The 22,101-nt window shown below is 41.0% G+C and overlaps 1 protein-coding gene across 4 annotated transcripts in view; it reads right to left on the bottom strand.

Annotated features, from left to right (window-relative positions):
* The window catches only part of LOC146575264 (junction plakoglobin a-like), a 135,796-nt gene extending 114,965 nt beyond the window's left edge, over positions 1 to 20,831 (bottom strand). For all 4 annotated transcript variants that reach the window (XM_085269921.1, XM_085269923.1, XM_085269922.1 and 1 more), the window contains exon 1: positions 20,591 to 20,831. The gene's annotated coding sequence lies outside the window, so the exon portion shown is untranslated. The remainder of the gene's footprint in view (positions 1 to 20,590) is intronic.
* Between the last annotated feature and the right edge of the window lie 1,270 nt (positions 20,832 to 22,101).

Genomic DNA, 22,101 nt, shown 5'->3' with positions numbered 1-22,101 from the left:
CCATAGCAACAAGCAGCAGCAGGACTTCGACATCATTTTCTTGATGGGAAACTGACATAAAACTTAGACAGCCAGCAGAATCCCAGGTTCATCCTCTGTCAACCCTCTGCTCATGTGCCTTTAAACATGACACAGTGAGCTTGTCAGCATGGATTGGTCTTTACCGCCCTGGATATCAGGTCAGATTATTAGATAGATGCATGTGAATGGATTAATGCTGCCTGGTCTTATGATGCTGGAGAGTTTTCCAAATGAGGCAGCAGAGTATTGAAGAGTGACATAAGTAATTTAGCATAGGTACATGTTCTACTCTCCTGGCAGTTAGAACAAGCAGTGCTCCAACTGTTTGGTATTTACCTACCTTGCTTTGCTTTTCTGTGTGGTATTTTGATGCCAAGTGCAAAGCAGAGCGCAGAGTGAGCAGTGCACAGGTGGAAGGAATTAAACAAACAGCTGGGAGGTTCATGCAAATGTAGAAATTCCTAGACTTTCCACCCATAACAGACTGAATAGTCTGAGACATTTCTGGTTCTGGACAGTTTAATCTCATTGGACATTATCAACAGTAGTGAAAAACCTACCTACTGTGTTTATCTTTAATCAATTATGCACAGCTGACACCAGGTAGGGACACACCCTAGTCTGATTGGCTATTAGAGATTTCACATTGTATTCCTGTGAAATTGTCAACTACTAACCTGAAGCTAGAGCCAGTCACCCTGCATAATTCATACTGTGTATTCAAACATAAGCTCTGCTGCTGGTGAGAGAAAGAGAGCAAAATAAAAAGAGAGTGAGTTTATTTCTCATTTCCAGCATGGAGAAAAGCAGCAGTTAAGCCTCATTTTCTTGCAAGGATGAATGATTTAGCCTACAATAACTTTCAGACAGATCTCAGCGAAACAGATAAAACAGTATTAAGTCGTAACATTTTCCTGGATTACAGTTCTACTAAGACTTTCAGGCAGAGTAGGTCAGAAGGTCAGAGGGTTGGTTGTTCAATCCCTGGCTGCTCCCTGGCAAGATTCTGAACCCCAAACCTAGTCACACTCCCGTGGGTGCATTGGAGTGTGAAAGCTAGAAAGGAAGAACTTTACTAAAACATAGAACAGGGGTCCCCAATCCCAGTCCACGAGGGCCGGTGTCCCTGCAGGTTTTAGAGCTCACCCTGGGTCAACACACCTGAATCACGTGATTGAGAAGGTAATTTATCCATTTAAATCTGCTGTGATGGATCAAGGACACATCTAAAACCTGCAGGGACACCGGCCCTCGTGGACTGGGATTGGGGACCCCTAACATAGAATAACATTGTCCCATGAATAGAGAATCACAGAAAATTCACCTGTCTTTGGAGCTAAAAGAGGGCACGCAAACTAGGGCTGAACGATATATCGCATTTGCGATAATATCGCGACATGATCAAGTGCAATTTTCTAACCGCAAAGGCTGCGATTATACTGCGATTATAAGGCTGTCCAAATTACTACCATATCCCAGAATTCATAGCGCGGCCCAGCCAAACTCCAGTTTCCAACAATGGCGGCCGCTACTAAGTTTTAAAATTACTCATACTAATCTTTCTGGGTCACAAAATAAACTTTTAACATATTTTCAGGCGAGAAAGTAGTTGTGTAAACATCAAATATCTGCTCGGTTTATCAAGATATCCCATATTTGCAAAAGTGCTTCGACGTTTTCAGAGGCGTCTGCTACCCACCAGCTCGACAGCTAGCCGGGAGCTCGAGGGTTACTGATGCGGCCGAGAACGGCACAACTCCCGGCACATCATTTTCAGATCACCGCGGAGTTTCGCTGCTCGGGTTAAACGTGATATATAAGTCACTTAGACAACCTAAAAATGTTATTGTTGGGCTTTTTTCAGTGATTTGTTTGTTCGTGAGTAAATCGGTTTGGCTGAGATTAAAGTTATTAGATTAGATAAAATAAAACTTTATTAATCCCCCGGGTGGGTTCCTCCTTGGTGTTCACACAGCTGACTAAACGTCAAACAGAAAACTTATTAAACAGAAGTATGAGACAGTCGAGAATTTACACCAGTGTCTGGTTATATTTTAGATAGCAAGAAGCAGACGGCCGAGTTTATTAAACTCCACCGAGACAGCGGTGACGCTAATCAGAACTAGACCGTCCAATTTCACCCCTTTAAACTTTAAAGGCGTGTTTGTGTGTGTGTTTATACAATTGCTATTATGTTTGCACTTTATGTGTAATGTTACTGACTGCAGAGATCAGTAAGATGTGTGTATTTTTTATTTATTAGTTTTATTTATTTAATATTATTTTTTAATTGAATGACTGTCTAGTAGTTCACAGATGTGGAAAAACTGAGTGTGGTAAAGCCACTGATTTTGTTTATGTATATTTCTGCAATCTGCACATTGTACTGACTTTCATTTTAATGTTTACACCAGGGTTCCTTGTCAGCACTTTATGCTCAGATGTTTGTAAGCTAAAAATAAACTATTGTGTATGTTCAAATATACTGTTGTGATTGAAGAAGTTAAATAAAAATGTCAGTCATCAATTCATGCATCACCTCATGTCATCATAACAGAGGTCTGTCTTCCAGGAAAGAACAGTTTAAAATTAATGTAATATAGTATTGGCCATACTATATGATGTATTGCTTGTCTTTGTTTAATAATACAGAAGACAAAGACCTTAAAAAATAATCGCATATCGCATCGCAATCGCAATATTGGGGCAAAAAAAATCGCAATTAGATTATTTTCCATAATCGTTCAGCCCTAACGCAAACACATAAGAATCAGTGGACAGACGAGGATGTCCTCTATTGAGCACATCATGACTTAGTAGGGTAGCTGAAATAAGTCAAAAGACAGAGACCAAAGACAAATATCACTTACAGAAGACATAAATGAATAGGCTGTGTCTCATGGATATAAGTGTATGATATATGACATATTCCACCACAAAACTAGAACAAGGCTAATTTTCTTGTTCTGCACGTAAAGCATGTAAAGAGGTGGACCCTGCCTAGTTGTTTCTAGATGTACAGGTCTTTGTTTTGGTGTTAGGCCAAAAACCAGTAATTGTCAAGGAAAACATCATTTACTTTAATTGTGATTACATAAATGTTTTATGGATTACAATTTGGTATCCATACGTATTTCACACAGATGGGTTTTGCGAGGCCCACAGCTGTTTACTCAGTAAAAATGTGAAACATTTTGAGTTAATCTTACAATGACCTTTAATTCCTTAATCCTGCTGAACATTGCAAATATATTTATATGATATACACTGTGTACATGGTAAAAAGTTTTAAATATATGGTACCGAATATATTAGTTTTACAGTACACTAAAGCACAAAATTTAATATTTTAATAAAGAAAGATCTATATACACTGGTAAATTTACTAGAACAATAATAATACAGGGAGTGCAGAATTATTAGGCAAATGAGTATTTTGTCCACATCATCCTCTCCATGCATGTTGTCTTACTCCAAGCTGTATAGGCTCGAAAGCCTACTACCAATTAAGCATATTAGGTGATGTGCATCTCTGTAATGAGAAGGGGTGTGGTCTAATGACATCAACACCCTATATCCGGTGTGCATAATTATTAGGCAACGTCCTTTCCTTTGGCAAAATGGGTCAAAAGAAGGACTTGACAGGCTCAGAAAAGTCAAAAATAGTGAGATATCTTGCAGAGGGATGCAGCAGTCTCAAAATTGCAAAGCTTCTGAAGCGTGATCATCGACCAATCAAGCGTTTCATTCAAAATAGTCAACAGGGTCGCAAGAAGCGTGTGGAAAAACCAAGGCGCAAAATAACTGCCCATGAACTGAGAAAAGTCAAGCGTGCAGCTGCCAAGATGCCACTTGCCACCAGTTTGGCCATATTTCAGAGCTGCAACATCACTGGAGTGCCCAAAAGCACAAGGTGTGCAATACTCAGAGACATGGCCAAGGTAAGAAAGGCTGAAAGACGACCACCACTGAACAAGACACACAAGCTGAAACGTCAAGACTGGGCCAAGAAATATCTCAAGACTGGTTTTTCTAAGGTTTTATGGACTGATGAAATGAGAGTGAGTCTTGATGGGCCAGATGGATGGGCCCGTGGCTGGATTGGTAAAGGGCAGAGAGCTCCAGTCCCACTCAGACGCCAGCAAGGTGGAGGTGGAGTACTGGTTTGGGCTGGTATCATCAAAGATGAGCTTGTGGGGCCTTTTCGGGTTGAGGATGGAGTCAAGCTCAACTCCCAGTCCTACTGCCAGTTTCTGGAAGACACCTTCTTCAAGCAGTGGTACAGGAAGAAGTCTGCATCCTTCAAGAAAAACATGATTTTCATGCAGGACAATGCTCCATCACACGCGTCCAAGTACTCCACAGCGTGGCTGCAAGAAAGGGTATAAAAGAAGAAAAACTAATGACATGGCCTCCTTGTTCACCTGATCTGAACCCCATTGAGAACCTGTGGTCCATCATCAAATGTGAGATTTACAAGGAGGGAAAACAGTACACCTCTCTGAACAGTGTCTGGGAGGCTGTGGTTGCTGCTGCACGCAATGTTGATGGTGAACAGATCAAAACACTGACAGAATCCATGGATGGCAGGCTTTTGAGTGTCCTTGCAAAGAAAGGTGGCTATATTGGTCGCTGATTTGTTTTTGTTTTGTTTTTGAATGTCAGAAATGTATATTTGTGGATGTGGAGATGTTATATTGGTTTCACTGGTAAAAATAAATAATTGAAATGGGTATATATTTGTTTTTTGTTAAGTTGCCTAATAATTCTGCACAGTAATAGTCACCTGCACACACAGATATCCCCCTAAAATAGCTAAAACTAAAAACAAACTAAAAACTACTTCCAAAAACATTCAGCTTTGATATTAATGAGTTTTTTGGGTTCATTGAGAACATGGTTGTTGTTCAATAATAACATTATTCCTCAAACATACAACTTGCCTAATAATTCTGCACTCCCTGTACAATATTATAAATTTGTTTCATCCAACCGTTGTCTTCCACTTATTCAATTCAGGGGACTTGAGCCAGCGACTATAGGGTGAGAGGTGGGGTACACCCTGGATAGGTTGCCAGCCTGTCGCAGGGCTAAATCATGCAAGCTCCACACCAGATGGTAGAGTTCAACTCAGGACCATCTTCCTGTGAGGCAACAATGGGAACCACCATACCGTTGTACCACACGTAAATTTGTCAGATGTCATATTTTAAACAACATTAATATGATAAAATGGAAAATATATTAAAATTACAGAAATATATTTAAATAATGATAAATCACGAGGTGTTAATACCCAACAGGCTGCTTTGTAGTGATGTGTCGGTCGCAAACGAAATGGCTCTTAGAGCCGGATCTTTGAAGTGAACGACGCGAGCCGGGTGGGTTTTTTTTTTTTTCCTTTCTCTCACCCTTTTTCCGCTTCACTCCACAGCGAGCCTTGTGCTTTGTGCTGGGCAGAGGGGGGAGGGGCGGTAGTTACACTCAGTAGCACAGGAACAGAGCGGGAGGGAGAGAGAGAGAGCAGGGACAACAAGGTCACATTAGAAAGGTATAGTAATCATCCACAACTATTTTCAGTTGCAGATGATAAGGGATTCAGAAAGTTTATTCATGCGGGTCCATATGACAGAGAATGTGCATCTTCTTTTTGTTTTCATATTTTAATTTAATTTATTTGTGTTGTGGTTTGCAGTGTTTTGTGTTGTTTCACTTTAAATTTGTTTAAAAGGAAAAAGCTAAAAATTTTAATATTTAAAAGTTGAACTGTAAATTGTTGGTTCTTGTATTATATGATTTATTTATTCTATTTTATGTGGAGAGAATAAATAAAAGTATATTTATGGTGGCCCCCAGAGACAAAACACATACAAATTCCAAGGCACAACGGAAGTGCTCCAGGATGCTAGGGGGCAGTGTTGAGCTTTTGTTACCTAGTGGCTACACAAGCCAGGAAGTACCAACAACCAGATTTGGTGTGTGGTAGTAACAGGTAAATGAACATTTTTTTTAATCATTTGAATATATATTACTGTTGGTGTATAAATACACAAACAATACACACATGCTTTCAATTTTGTAATTTAAGTGATCTAGGTAGCTCTGTTTTGGAAGTTCAGTTAATGCTAGCAATGTGATTGTACGTGCTTTGGAGTTTGTACGTGCTTTGTCTCTAGGGGCCACCGTATATATTTATATATAAACAAGAGCCGGTTCTCTAAAAAAAGCCGGAATTCCCATCACTACTGCTTGAGGGGTCAAATTTACCAAAACAGATACTGCGTATGTGTGCATGCATTAATATTTTTGTGAGCCTATGTGTTTTGCAAATCTTTGATGTTGCCTTCTCAACTGACCCCAATACTCAACTGAGCCCCGAGGTGCAGTCTCATAGGCACACAATCCCACAGTCTGTTCACAGATGGAAGTAAATAATTGCAATTTGGCATCTTACTAAAAAAAAATACATTTGAAACTTTATGAATAACAACAATAATTCTATTTTAACATTAAAAATATCATGTTGACTAAAGAGCTTGCACACTGGTGGTGGTACTGGTGGATTAACCAATAAAGAAAAAGAAATGATTTTGTTGTTAATTTAGGTCAGCTGCAACATACACCTTCACTGGGTGGTGGTCTAATATATTTGAGTTATCTCAGTCATTTCATGTTAAATCAGCCAATTTTAGGTCAACCATCTGCACACATGGATGTTATTGCAGTGCAATTTTTATATTAATTATATTGCTCAAGATATTCAGACTGTGTTCTATATTAAAATACAAATTAACATTTTGTTAAATGTGTAATTTGTTCAATTCTTGAGAATTCATCTTCAGGTAAGCTTCATCTTGCCTTCAAATGTTTGTTGAAATGTTTCTATTCTTATGAAGTATTTCGTCTTGTAAAAGTAGCTTATATAATAGTTTTCAGTCACACAGAATACAGACATTGAGGCTAAAGGCATGATGGAGCCAGAAAATGCCCAGTTGGATATCAGTGTTCAAGCTCTGGTGGTCCTCAATGGTATGGCTAGCACTGCAGAGGCATATGGTCTGCTGTCTGGCCCTAAGCTTTCCACCAGAGCTCAAATACATGTTTGAAGTCCTGCAAAAAATATTTTGGAATCTTGATGAACACCAATTATCATCCACGGCACATACTCTCAAAAACAAGCTTCTGCTATAAGTTGAACAAGACTGACGGGTACCAGCACAGGTTCAAACTGAGGTAACTAATTCAGATGGCTTGGAAAAATATGTTTAGTCTTGTAAAGAGTTTTGTACAAAAGTCTTGAACCATCCATTTCTTTGTTTTTATGAGGGAAATAGAAAATAGGTGCAATGTTTTATTAAAGCGTAAAGTGTGTAAGCATACATGGAAATGCAGTATTTCCCATGTATGTAGGCAAAATCAGAGTTTGTACATTCCTAATAATATTGAAAGTCAGTATTTGTTATGGCACTTGTATTCTTCAACACAGCCTGAACTTTCTGAGGTGGCGTTCTGTAATTTCTTTAAGTATCTTCAGGAATTATTCTCCAGGCTTCCTGAAGGACATTCTATGCTCTTCTGTGGATATTTCTGCCTTTTATTTCTTCTCTGTCAAGATGATCCCACACTGCTTAATACTGAGTTCCAGGCTCTGGAGAGGCCAGTCTATTAGGAGCTGGTGCGTACATGTGGCGTTCTTGGGTTTTTTCCTTTTTTGGCACAGGTAGGCGGGCCGGTGCTTTGCGGGAGCATTGCGCCCAATCACAACAACAGTCGCCTCAAGGCGCTTTATAATGTACATTAGATCCTACAATAATACATACAGAGAAAAACCCAACAATCATGTGATCCCCTATGATCAAGCACTTTGGCGACAGTGGGAAGGAAAAACTCCCTTTTAACAGGAAGAAACCTCCAGGCTCAGGGAGGGGCGGGGCCATCTGCTGCCACCAGTCTAAACCATGACAGAGCCTTCACGGTCTTTAAGTGCATTTTCACACCAATAGTTTTACTCTGGTCTGAAACTGTTAATTATTTTATAAACTTGTAGCTTTTCTCCATGATTTGGATTCTTTTTCATGCAGAAATGATAAGTCTGCTTATTGGCTAGATGTGTCTGTGACAGGAAAAAGTAAATACAGTAAAAAGGTGCTGTGTTCTATGGGAGAACGTGGAAAACGTACACTCATGGTAACTTTACATGGCTAGTTGCTAACCTGTTCTGACATTTGCACATCTATGGTACCTTGCCACATCCCTGAATGGAAAGCATACATGGCTATGGGAGGGGTTTAGCTTAAACTTGCAACATAAAACTGATAGCTGGGTTGGATTGAGATTGAATCATATTCACACCATGAATGAACCTCATTAGAGGTCCTTGGTGCTTTTTTTTGTTTGTTTTTTTGTTTGTTTTTGGGTTGGCACCCAAGTATGACTATTGTGGTGACATCACATGAACCGCACCAAGGGGGGGGGAAACAAACCAGACCAGATTTTTAAACAGATTAAACTTTGCAGGATATTATCCTATTTCTTAAGCTTAGCATTAGCATGCTATCTGTGCAGTTTCTTGCAAGGAGCAAAGTTATGTTAGCAGCATAATGCAGTTGCACTTTAGCATCATCATCATCATCATCGTTTATTTGTATAGCACTTTAAAAACACACCAGGCAGACCAAAGTGCTGAACAACACAGATAAAATAAAAACTAGCAAAATTAAAATGACAATAAAATTCTTACAAATATGATCAAATTAACAAGAAAGGTATCAGTTTCCTACAGAGTTAAACAAAATTACACTCTTGTCCTTTTGTGCAATCAAGATAAAAATAGTTTCCATATCCACACTGTACACTGCCTTAGTATAAACAGGTTAATTCTTCTAACAAAAAACAAAAACTCGATATTAGACAGAATTATCTACACCGACTCTGATGACCCAGACAAATACAAAAGAGAAAAGAAATATGAAACATAGGTGTGTTGACTGCACAGGTGTAATATATGAGAACATTCAAGAATTATGTTTTGAATTCAACAGAAAATGTCACCATATAATGCAATGAGAGTTAAATGGCCTGGCCTGCATTTGTATAGCGCTTTACTCAGTCCCTAAGGCCCCCAAAGCGCTTTACACTACATTCAGTCATTCACCCATTCACACACACTCTCACACACTGGTGTGATGGCAGCTACATTGTAGCCACAGCTGCCCTGGGGCGCACTGACAGAGGTGATATAATGCAATGAGAGCTAGTGCCATACCATTCGTTATATCGGTATAATTTTTATGTGACACCACCAGTGTTGGGACTAACGCACTATTAAGTAATGCTTTACAGCAACTACATTATTATTGTGGTAACGAGCACGGTAACTAGTTATTATGCCAAAACCAGGAACGCGTTACTCGTTACTGGGATTTAGATAGGCTCGTTGCTCGTTACTTTGTGTGGTGGCTATCGCGGAGCTTCCTCAGATTCAGTAACATTAGCAAGTGGTGGAGGCCAGCAGGTGGATGAAGGAAAAGGGAGGCAGGAGGAGAGACCCGAGGCGGGCGCTGGTCCGAGTGTCAGGTGAACTGAACTTCAGGTAAGAAGTTATGACCTGCAGTCTATCTGGGTCAGATATGAACCAAGTTTAGGTGGAGTTTGTTTTCGTTGTGATGACTTTTTCGTACTGCGTGCTAGCTAGCATGACGGGGTTTCTATACAGCTGGGTGGTGCTATGTTACTAATGTTGAACTTTATTTTGTTCAAAAGGTTAATTAATAGTCCTGTAAAAAATGGAATCGTCTCGTATTCAGAGAAAATATTACTCGTTTCTTATTGAGGTGAAAAGGAACAGTTTGTCCCGGACTTCAGCTGAAAAAGACACAAAGCTGGAGTTATTCTGTCGTTACGCTGCACAGCTGCCTCTTCTTCTCTCATTCTCTCCCCTCCCTTTTCCTGTTTCTACTTCAGTCATGAAACTGATCAATGATCAGCTGATCGTCTCTCTCGTTTGTTTATCGCCCACTTTGCGCCAGAAAGAGGAAACCAGCAGATGTCACGCTAAACAACAGCAGCACGTTTAAGCTTGATCAGCTGTTGTTAGAATGTATTTAATATTAATTTCTAGTATCAGCTGATGTTTGCTGGAGCCACAGCTATAAAGCTGCTGGTCATGATGCCGGTTTGGATATGTGGTGAGAGGGAAACATGAAGATGAAACCAGGAGATGTCCTCACTGAATCATCAGAGCTGAACAGGTGATGGAGAAACAGGTTTACCTTTTAGGTGACATGGATGAGTTGAAGTTATGAACTGTTTCTGAGAGACAAATAACACCAGGATCCTTTTTCTACGTAGCTGACAGCTGGTAACTGTGCAGGGGCGGATCTAGCAAAGTGTTGCCAGGGGGCAGGTAGGGCATTAACAGGGAGAGGGGGGCACAAAGAAATACTTTTCTTTCTTATTCTCATTTACAATGTCTCGCTTTTAAAAAATAATTATCTGAATCTTACAACAAAAAGCGCACATGACGTAGGCTAGAATCATGGCGGCGAACAACGACGGTCCTGGCGTGGGATTTCTCTCGTGGAAATGTGCACATTATTTTTTCTTTTCTATTGGTAGGTGGCACAGTGCACTGTGGCAAGTAAGCAAGCTAGAAGACTGGCAGTTGCTGGGTATCCAGTTAGCAACACATTAACAGAATTCTGAGTAAAACCAAAAGTTACTTTCCCTAGAACCTTCACAGACATATTCCCTTGTAACTAGTTACTCTGAAAGTAATGAGTAACTTGAAGTAATGGAGTTACTTTTGATAGAAGTAACTAGTAATGTAACTAAGTTACTAATTTAAAGTAACTTACCCAACACTGGACACCACGTAATCAAAAATTATATAATAATAATAATAATAATAATAATAATAATAATGGATTGGATTTATATAGCGCTTTTCAAGTCACCCAAAGCGCTTTACAATTCCACTATTCATTCACTCTCACATTCACACACTGGTGGAGGCAAGCTACAGCCACTGCTGCCTTGGGGCAGACTGACAGAAGCAAGGCTGCCATATCGCGCCATCGGCCCCTCTGGCCAATATATCAGCGATATAGCAACACTATGAATATTCCTTAGTGCATATAACAGCAAGACAAGCCCAAATGAGTCCACGCTAAAGGTGGAAACCAACAAAACCACTTGAGGCATAAACACACAGGTTACGAAGGCATGCAAGAAACAGATACAAGCCGCTGTCGATGTGAAATTCAAAAGTAAACGATGTAAATACCAAATAGTGGACACAGTACACAGAAATGACTGATTTGGATAAAAGTAGTGTATCGTGCAGGCTCCCACAGAGTCACAAGTTTATTTTAGTTATTGATAAAAGTAAACCGCTAAGTTATGCTAAACTTAATAGGAATATGTTCTTAATCAGGTACCTGCTGTCACTATGAAAATACCTGCCCTCCATCATTAAACAGGAACTGTGGATAATGAAATGAAAAACTTAAAGAACCCAATGTGAAAAATAAATAAATAAATAAAATCTACTGAAGATTAAGCAGTCCATTCACTTTGCAACTTTACACACGTGCAATACATAGAAAAAAAATAATTTTATTAATGGAATTTCCCCTTGTAATTTGAACAGTCTGCTGGATGACTTAAAAGGTACAGTGTGTAAAATCCCACCATTATATTACAGTATAGTGATGCGCGAATCATGAACGAATCACTTTACTGACTCGTGAATCATGATTCACAAGCCCAACTGACTCACTGACTCATCCCTGTTGCTGTTAGCAAACTCATTTCATTAGTAGAAATATATCTAGCTTATAATTAAAATTGTGGGGGGAAAAACAACAGTTTCTTAACAAAAACATTTCTGCTCTGAAATGGAAGAAAAAACCCTGAGTAGAAGCTCACATCAAGACAACAGCTCCTCAGTTCACAGTAGCATCGCTCTGCTAACATGCTAACACCACATTTAAGTTACTCACCCCCTCCCTCCTGGCTCACAGCTTCTTCTTCTTGGTTGACAACCAATGTTAAGGCGCATTACCGCCCCCTGGCTCACAGCTCAGTGGACATTTAGATGAGAAAATATATATTTAACACATTTGAGGAAAATACTAATAAAATTAAATAAAAATAAATAATATAAATGTTCCCTTTATAAATTTTTTTTTTGCTCTTTTTGCTCTATAAAATAGTTGTTTTCTTTTTCAATCACTCATCTTAGCAGTAGGATTTACATGAAAAGAGAAACAAATTAAGTTTGAGTGAAAATGTACATTTTTTGCACTCTCTGGTCGACTGACTCAGTGACTCAAATGACTCAAAAAAAACAATTCACTTTGGTGAGTGACTTATTAACACTCGATTCAGTAAAAAGAATCAAATTTACCATCACTATTACAATAAATTACAGCTTGCAGTCAAGTGAATTCTGTTTTCTTATCCCTCCTAATTTAATGCTAGCTTTTTAAATCCCCATCAGTATTCTCGATGGAACATTCTGGGTCAACTGACTACTTTTCAACAAACTTACAACAACCTGATAACAGCAGTTCTGAATAATAATTTGTTTATTACGCACACTGAAGGACATATCCAAGAATGACTCCAGGATTCCCCACAGTGTTACTGGAGGAGAGGTAATCCCATCCAGAGTATTTATGAGTGCAATAACCGCAGTTTTATCTGAATCAGGAGGTTAGGGTTAGGGCTGGAGGTGACTGGAGGTCATCCAGCTGTGTGTGTCATGTCGGGTATTACCTGCATACTAATGCAAATGTATGCTATGGTTTCTAACAATATGTATAATGTATAAGGAAACATGTCAAGTGTAAATAGAACTGTCCTAAGGACAGAGCTCCATATTAGCTTGAGTGTGTTAAGAAGCCACCAGTTTATTTATAGTGCTTTTCTATTCTAATTTCTATGCTTTATATAACATGTCTCCTTCATCCACCCACATAACCATTCATACAAGACCCTTTTTAAGGTCTAAGTGCTTTTTCTCTAACATTCACGCTGTGATGTAATCAACTCAGGGTGCAGCATCTTATCCAAAATTACTTTGGTATGCAGACAGGAGCAGCCAGGGATTGAACCAACAGCTTTTCAATTAGTAGAGGCGTTTTAAGTAAAAGTGTTTTAATTCCTCCCACCTTTCAGGCCTGTGGTACATGGGATATTATTAAAGACAGGTTGCATATATTTAAGACTGAAACATTAATTAATGGAAGGACTTCTTTGAGCAGTCTTGTAGGAATGGTGTTTAAATCCAAAATACTTGGTTTGGGTTAAAGTTTACCCTTTCACTTCCCTTTCTAGTTATTAAAAGTAATCACACATGTAATTAAATATAATAAATAATAATAAATAGAACAAAGGAAAATTCAGCTCAACAGAGCTTCGTCACCAAAGAAAGTTGGGGTTCTTCTAGTTTTCTTCTAATCTAGTCGAGTCATCTTCTGCCTTCTTTGAGCTTCTATTTTGCTTGCTTTAAATTTTTATTTATATAACACCAAATAACATCAACAGCTGCCTCAAGGATACTAGAAATTTGTCTCAAGCTGATCTCTGTGTGTTTCTGTCATTCGTGAAACAGGCTTCACCCAACTGACTTAGAACTGCATTCATCTTCTAAGTCAGTTGGGTGAAGCATCTTCATCTTCACCACCGCAGCATCTTGAATCTGGGGAGCCTGTCTTAAATCCAATCTCTTCATAACAGACTTTAAGAAAACAGAACATAAAGTCTGTTTTCAGCAGCACAAAAACCTGCCTCCTATTAACCTCAGAAAGCCTTTCAAGAAGACAAGAGTAAAGGTACATTATCCCTTGGTTTCGATTGCATATAGAACTTTCTTATTAGACTTTGTCTGTACTTAAGATTATTTGCATATTTTTGCATTTAAGAAAATACTTTCTTTAAAAAAAAATCAACATGGGACGTACGCACAATCAAAGGATCTAGTCAGGGTTTTTTTTGGAGAGATGCCCTCAGTTAAACTTTAAATCATTCCCATTTTAAAAATGGAAACCAATGAGCAGCTCATTCTGAAAGATGCGTGTTTTTTTTCTTTTGAATATTTATGCTCATTACTAAGACCAAAGTATTTCTTATCTGATGAAATAGATTGCTCAATTACTAAAATAATCGGTAGCTGCAGCCCTAACAAAACAGTCACCCTGACTAAACGAGTTATCCTCTCACTCCTTTGAAATGGATTTAAACTCCTATGGTAAGCATTTCTGACAATTTCCTTTCCTACTGTCGAATATTGGCTCCAGTGTGGTCAGTGGAGTCTATCCAAACTGTTTCTCCTTGTACCGACTGGGACTTGTTTCGTCTCTCTGCTCCATGATGCAGACCACGACCGTGGCCCAGTTGTAGCATGGTGTGGACAGTCCTTTCTTGACATTAAAGTGTTTAAAACAAAGGGAATGGTTGTTGATTTTCATAAACACTGATTTTCATCCCTGCCCCGTTTGTATTCATGGTCAAGAAATTGAGGTGGTAGAGAAATACAAATATCTGGGCACCACTGCTGATGAAAAGTTGAAATTTAAATTGAATACAGACACCATATGTGCAAAGACTCACCAGCGTATGTATTTGTATCAGAAACTAAGTGATTTTAATGTGAATAACATTTTAAATCAAATCACTAAATCAAATCACTTTTTATTGTCACATCACATGTGCAGGCACACTGGCACAGCACATGCGAGTGAAATTCTTGTGTGCGAGCTTCACAAGCAACAGAGATGTGCAAACACAACAACACAAACGAGCAAAATACAAGAATGGCCAACCTGAAACTAATAAATATATGTACAATATATAATAGTGTATGCATTTCTGGATGTGTATACTAAATATTTTCCTACGTGTGTGTGTGTGTGTGTGTGTGTGTGTGTGTGTGTGTGTGTGTGTGTGTATATACACATTTTTACAAATTAAATAGTAAAAAAATAAAAATAAAAAAATAATAATAATAATAATAAAATATATAAAATATACAGAGTTGAATATGTGCAAAACAAGTGGCATTTATATACAGTGTGGAGTGCATAATGTTGAAGTTCCAGTAGTGAAGCTGAGGTGTCTATGACGTGTTCAGCAGTCTGATGGCCTGATGGAAGAAGCTGTCTCTCAGTCTGCTGGTACGGGACCGGATGCTGCAGAACCTCCTTCCTGATGGAAGCAGTCTGAACAGTTGATGGCTGGGGTGACTGGAGTCCTTGATGATCCTCCCCGCTTTCCTCAGGCAGCGCTTCCTGTAGATGTCTTGGAGGGAGGGAAGCTCACCTCCAATTATCCGTTCAGAGCACCGCACTACTCGCTGGAGAGCTTTGCAGTTGTAGGCGGTGTTGTTGCCATACCAGGTGGTGATGCATCCAGTGAGGATGCTCTCAATGGCACAGTGATAGAAGGTCCTGAGGATGCGGGGGCTCATGCCGAATCTTTTCAGTCTCCTGAGAAAGAAGAGGCGCTGCTGCGCCTTCTTCACTGTTTTGTTTGTGTGTACTGACCACGTAAGATCCTCAGCCAGATGTACTCCAAGGAACCGGAAGCTGCTCACTCTCTCCACAGCAGCGCCGCTGATGGTGATGGGGGTGTGTACTTCTCTGCACCTCCGGAAGTCCACTATCAACTCCTTTGTCTTTGCGACGTTGAGGGTGAGATGGTTGTCTTGACACCAGTGGGTCAGGGCGCTGACCTCCTCCCTGTAAGCCGTCTCATCACCGTTGGTGATAAGACCCACCACTGTAGTGTCGTCCGCAAACTTCACAATGATGTTGGAGTTGTTAGTGGCCGTGCAGTCGTAGGTGTAGAGTGAGTACAGGAGAGGGCTCAGTACACACCCCTGTGGAGCACCAGTGTTCAGTGTGATGGGGGATGAGGTGATGCTGCCCAGTCTGACCACCTGGCGTCTGTCAGACAGGAAGCTAAGGATCCAGCTGCAGAGGGAGCTGCTCAGTCCTAGATCCTGCAGTTTCCTGTCCAGCTTCGAGAGAACGATGGTATTGAATGCTGAGCTGTAATCTACAAACAGCATTCTCACATACGTGTCTCTCTTCTCCAGGTGTGACAGGGCAGTATGTAGTGTCAGGGCTATGGCATCATCAGTGGACCTGTTGTGGCGGTATGCAAACTGTAGAGGGTCCAGTGAGTCGGGTAGTGCAGAGCAGATGAAGTCCCTGACCAGCTTCTCGAAGCATTTGCTTACGATGGGGGTCAGGGCTACAGGTCGCCAGTCGTTCAATGAGGAGATGCTGGAGGATTTGGGTACAGGGACGATGGTGGCCATTTTGAAGCAGGCTGGGACTACAGACAGAGAGAGGGAAAGGTTGAAGATGTGCGTGAACACTCCAGCCAGCTGAGCCGCGCATGACTTGAGGACGCGGCCGGGAATCCCGTCCGGACCAGTAGCTTTGCGTGCGTTCACCTTCCTGAAGCACTTCCGCACATCCTCCTCAGACACAGTGTGCGCACTGACGTCATCCGCGGTGCGCACACTGTCCGGTCTCATGGTGTTCGCTGTGTCGAATCTAGCGTAGAATACGTTTAGATCCTCACACAGAGAGGCCGTGGTCTGCGGTGTGCTGGTTTTCCCTCTAAAGTCTGTGATCGTGTTTAGTCCCTGCCACATACGCCGAGGGTTGTCAAACTGTTGCTCCACCCTGTCCCTGTACTCACGTTTGGCTGCTTTGATCGTCTTCCGGAGTTGGTAATGTGCGTGTTTGTAGTCCGATGTGTTCGCGGAGGCAAAGGCGGTGCTCCGTGCCGCCAGTGCCGCGCGAACATCTCCGTTAATCCAGGGTTTTTGATTTGGGAAGGATTTGACTGTTCTGGATGGGACGACATCTTCCACGCATTTCCTGATAAATCCGCAGACTGACTCTGTGTACTCATCAATGTCTCTGGCGGCCACGTGAAACATTTCCCAGTCCGCGTGATCAAAACAGTCCCGCAGCGCAGACTCCGATTGGTCCGTCCAACAGTGCACCGCCCTCCGGGTTGGAGCTTCCTGTTTCAGCTTCTGCCTGTAGGCGGGCAGGAGCAGGATGGAGCAGTGATCTGATTGGCCGAATGGGGCGCGGGGGAGGGCTTTGTACGCATCCCGGAAAGAGGTGTAACAGTGGTCGAGTTGCCGGTTTTCACGTGTGTTGAAAAGGATGTGTTGATGGAGTTTTGGTGAGACTTTCTTCAGGTTTCCCTTATTAAAGTCTCCGGCTGTGATAAACGCTGCCTCTGGGTGTGCGGTTTCCTCGCTGCTGATCGCGCTGTACAGTTCCCTGAGTGCTCGGTCAGTGTCGGCTTGTGGGGGAATGTAAACAGCCGTAATAATCACTGCTGTAAATTCCCTCGGTAGCCAGAATGGCCGGCACTTAATCATCAGGTACTCCAGGTCCGGTGAGCAGAAGGATTTGACCGGGTGCACGTTCGCATAATCACACCAGCTGTTGTTGATCATGAAACACACACCACCGCCTCTGCTTTTCCCAGTAAGATCCTGTGACCTGTCCGCGCGGTGCACGGAGAACCCCGGTAGTTGTATTGCGGAGTCCGGTACTTTGTCCGATAGCCAGGTTTCTGTGAGGCAGATCACGCAGCAGTCCCGCATCTCTCGCTGGAATGAGATCCGTGCCCGAAGCTCGCACAGCTTGTTCTCCAGAGACTGCATATTAGCCAGTAATAAACTGGGTAACGGTGGTCTGTAAGTGCGCCGTCTCAGTCGAACCAGAACGCCAGATCTTCTCCCTCTGCGTCGGCGTTTGCGGCCTCCAGGGCCAGAGAACAAGGTGAGGTGGCCAGGTGAGATGAATGGGGGGTCTGCAAACGGAGCGTCCGTGTTGCAAAACTTGAACTCCGGAAAGTTATAAGAAAGACCGTCTTTTATGTCCAGTAAGGTTTGTCGGTCGTACACAAGGAGACAAGTGCTGCTCGTGAAAAAATAAAGGAAAAGTAAAATTAAACACAGAAGAAAGCCGTTGCTTGGGGGAGCTCGCGACGAGGCTGCCATACTCGGCGCCATCTTGATCACCATTTTATGAAAATGGTTTGTTCTTGTTTTATTGAGTCTGTCTTAACTTTTTCTTTAATCTGCTGGTTTGGGTCTCTTAGCTCGAAAAATAAGAAGAAGCTGGAGCACATTGTTAAATTGTGTAGTAGAGTGGCAGTATAAAGCTAAATGATCTTGCCATCCTGTATGGAGGGTTGGATTATGGAGATATTCCATATATGAATGCTTCTGCTCAATGTCTTCGAACGGTTGATTGCATATCGTGCTTCTCTGAGGTTCATCACTTTCAAAATTTCACACTCACCACTGTGAGTTATACTCTCAGGTAGGATGGCCTGCTCTGGCCAGTCGGAGGAAATCTCATTTACAGTTTTATATAAGGCAATACTGGGATTGCTGCCTTCCTATATATGTTCACTGCTTGCAATGAAACATGTTGGTCATTATTATCTTCGTCCGCGAGGTTACTTGTTGCTTTCTGTTCCATTTGCCTGAACTGAACTTGTGGAAATTGTAATCTGGACCAGGATGAGACTGAACATTTCCAGATAAAAGAAGAAAAAGAACAATGGAGCATTTTTGTAATAGTACAGGAATATAAACCAGTCATATGGAATAATCAATCAATTAAATCAGATCTCCACTGATGATCAAGTTTGAAGAGCTTTTCTAGACTGTTTTTACATCTCACCTGGACAAAGAGCTGTCAATAAAATCAGTAAAAGAAAAAGCTACATGATAGACACGTGACAGGAAGAAAACAATGGTGAAATCCACACTAGTGCAGATAGAAAGCTGATTCAGGCCAGCTTTTTGGTCCTTTCCAGTCACATGATGATGATGATGATGATGAAGATGATGATGCAGTGTGACATCACACATTAACCAGGAAATCAGGTTAGAGGAAGAATGCTGTGAATAAATTTACCAAAATCAAACCAGCCTGGGTCCAAAATAGGATGGTCACATTTTTGGGGGCTTAATATATTCAGCCGGATTTCTAGTACTGAGGGCTGTACCATCCAAAGTAGGCTAAATGCTGTCTCTCCTAACAACACCGGGTTTTACAGAGACTGTTTCCCCCCATGGTTTGCTGGACATCATTCACACAGCCATGCACATAGTGCAGCTAAACAAATCATGACCAATTGGGGAGTGGAACACAGAAAACTACAGAAATCCTGCACTGTGTTACTGTTGGGCAAATATATGGATCTGCCTCTAATCTGTAGAAAATTCTGTTAGGTCAAAAAAGTAAGAGGCAAATGATTAGGCCAAATACAAATGCATACATAAATGTTCATATATTTGTCACAGAGGGAATTTTAAAAAAATATGTACAGAAGTGATTCATTTTCTGCATAAGTGGGACAAAATAACTGAGAATATCTTAACATCTTTCTTGGATTATGCTGCCAATCTATAAGATGAACTGGATCGATGTGCCACTGGAACTGGACTAAGCCTGAGATAGAAACTCGGACTGTTTCTGAATTATGTAATACAATAAAGAAAGACATGAATAACTTTCAATATTATAAATATGGGTCTGTTACAAGGTGAGGCATGTGTGTTCCATATGTCACACACAGCTATACACCCATAACATTAGTGTTGAGCATGAAGAGCGGGGTAACTCCATCAAGTTACCTACACTGAGCGCACAGACGCTTGGCTGCTACACCTGCTTTTCAAATAATATGGAGTCAATAAAAAAGAGGGCAGTGTAAATATGCAGGAAAGAGGTTTAAACATCACGGGTGGCGATGGCATCTGTCTGTGTTAGCTGCTGGACGTGCATTTCACAGCCTCACCTGCAACATCTGTTGAGACTCTTCTACAGACTTCAGAAGCACACCAGCCATGTGTGTCTCCACAAATAGAAGCATAAATGCAAGCCAAGACAGGGAGAATGGTAGCAGAGTGTGGGATTTGCCCTGTAAAAATGTACCTGAAAGACCTAAAATATCAGCATAGCTCATTGTACTGAACAAAGGGGGCAGACAAGGCAGAAGGAAAGTATGTCTGTATGTATGTGGGAGAAAGAGTGGGGGAAAGAGAGAGTGGGAGAAATGTCATCCAGAGAGACTGCACCGAGACACTAAGCGACATAGAAAGCCACACCACATCGACTTGAGCCAACAAACTGCATTGCTTTCAAACACTTATGCACACATATAGCAATAATATAAATGCTAATTATAGTCTAGGAGACGGCACACCTCCCAAAATCCATATACTATTCAATTTAAAAATGCAGGCAAATATGAAACCCGCACTAAATCAGTTAATGTGAGATTGCATGATTTCAATGAACAGTCGTCAGCACAGAAACATGGGAGATCTACAACCCCCCAAATCCCAGACAAATTCTGTTTATTCTGACCGCCATAATGCATGTCGATAACAATTAGGTCAGCATTCTTGTTTTATTTAACGTCACGTGCCATATCCCCTGTGCGTAAAATGATAGCCCTTTGATCTGTTTAGGGTGCGTAATAAGACGGCTTCGCCGGATCTGGTTACCTCTTATCTGACCAGCGGTGTGGAGCGGATCCCTGTCGCAGCACTGACAATTTCAAATCCTCTTCGTCGCTCTTTAAATCCACAGACAGGTGTAGCTTCGCTCCTGTGTTACCTCTGCCTCGCTTTGTCTCCCGATGAAGGCGATTTGCAGCACGCAGCCAGCTATGCACAGCGAGGGGAGCGAACCGGCAGAGGCTCGGCTGCTACGGCGTCATAGAAGAGGAGTCAGTGAAGAGGTCTCACTCCGCCAGCGAAGAATGGCGTCGTTTTCATACCTTCCAGTCACATAAAGCAGCAGTGCTATGCGATGCGACTCACCTCCACATACTATCTAAACATACCATCGCGTAACTTCACAAAACCTTTGCTTCGGAAACAAGGTTTGGTTGGGTTTGGTTGGTGCAGTGTTGCTAGCTTTAAACCAAGGTCACAATTTAGATTTTAAAGCAATTAAAAGCTGGCTCATGGCACAAGCAGCCATTCATTTTACTTCAGTCTTTCTGGTCCTATTTATGTCCCTACATTTAATTTCACCTCCTCTGTCTCTTCCTCACTCTTTTCTTTTTATCTGAAAATCTGAAATGACATAAATGTAACAGAGTAATGAACAATACTAAATCAGGCTGTATCTTCACACAGTTTTTATGTTATACTGCTGTGAGTCTGGAGTTTTGGTCATACTGAAGCTACAAAACTCTTGTCGTTTTTGAGATATTAGTATCAGAACCATTAGCAGGAATTTAAAAAAAAGGAAAAATCTCAAGTGTAATGAAAATTGATAAGAACTAGGTCACCTCTAATTAATGAATGTGTTGCTCTAGGGTTTCTTTTACAGTATGCATGTATTCTTTATGGTGGCACAGTGTGTGAGTCAGGGGTTATAGTGAGGATGAAGTCGCTTAAATGCAGCAAATGACATTTTCTGTTGGAAGTTGAAAAAGCAGAAGGAGTCAGAGCTGAAATCTGCGTCTGTTTAATTTTCTCCTTGAAAGCAGAGATATTTTAATCAATTTATAGCAGTGTGCTGCTCTCTCTGCTGATATGAATTAACTTAGAACTTTTATTATCAGTATGCAGTTGCTTACACAGCGAAATTGGGTAGCAAGACCACAAAGGTACAAAAGTACAGACAACAATATAGAAGGAAGTACAACAACATAAGCACAGTATATACAGGGTGTATGAGTTACAGAAACATTAATGGAGCTCACCTAGCAGTCGCTGTCTTTCTCATTTTCTCTCATATATACGAAAGTTATCATTCGAATAAGATATTTCTATATTATTTATTTATCCTTATAGTATTTGATTACCTCTGATTCCAGTCTGTGTGAATAGTCTAAATTGGTTTCACAATCCACAGTCAAAAATAATAATGAGAGAGAAAGTTTTCTGTCACACATGTGTGTCTAATAAATGGAAGCAGTCGTATCTGTTACTTTCCCCTGAAAGGGTCCAGGTCTGAAAAAGGAGACAGAGGCAAAATGGTTAAATTAAAGAGTTTTATTACA

The sequence above is a fragment of the Mchenga conophoros genome, linkage group LG4, assembly GCF_057382185.1.
Source record: "Mchenga conophoros isolate Kocher_MC1m ecotype Shallow Benthic linkage group LG4, M_conophoros_male_GT1.1, whole genome shotgun sequence".
Lineage (NCBI taxonomy): Eukaryota > Metazoa > Chordata > Actinopteri > Cichliformes > Cichlidae > Mchenga > Mchenga conophoros.
Note: the sequence above shows the minus strand (reverse complement) of the source record. Positions and strands in the feature narration are given on the sequence as shown.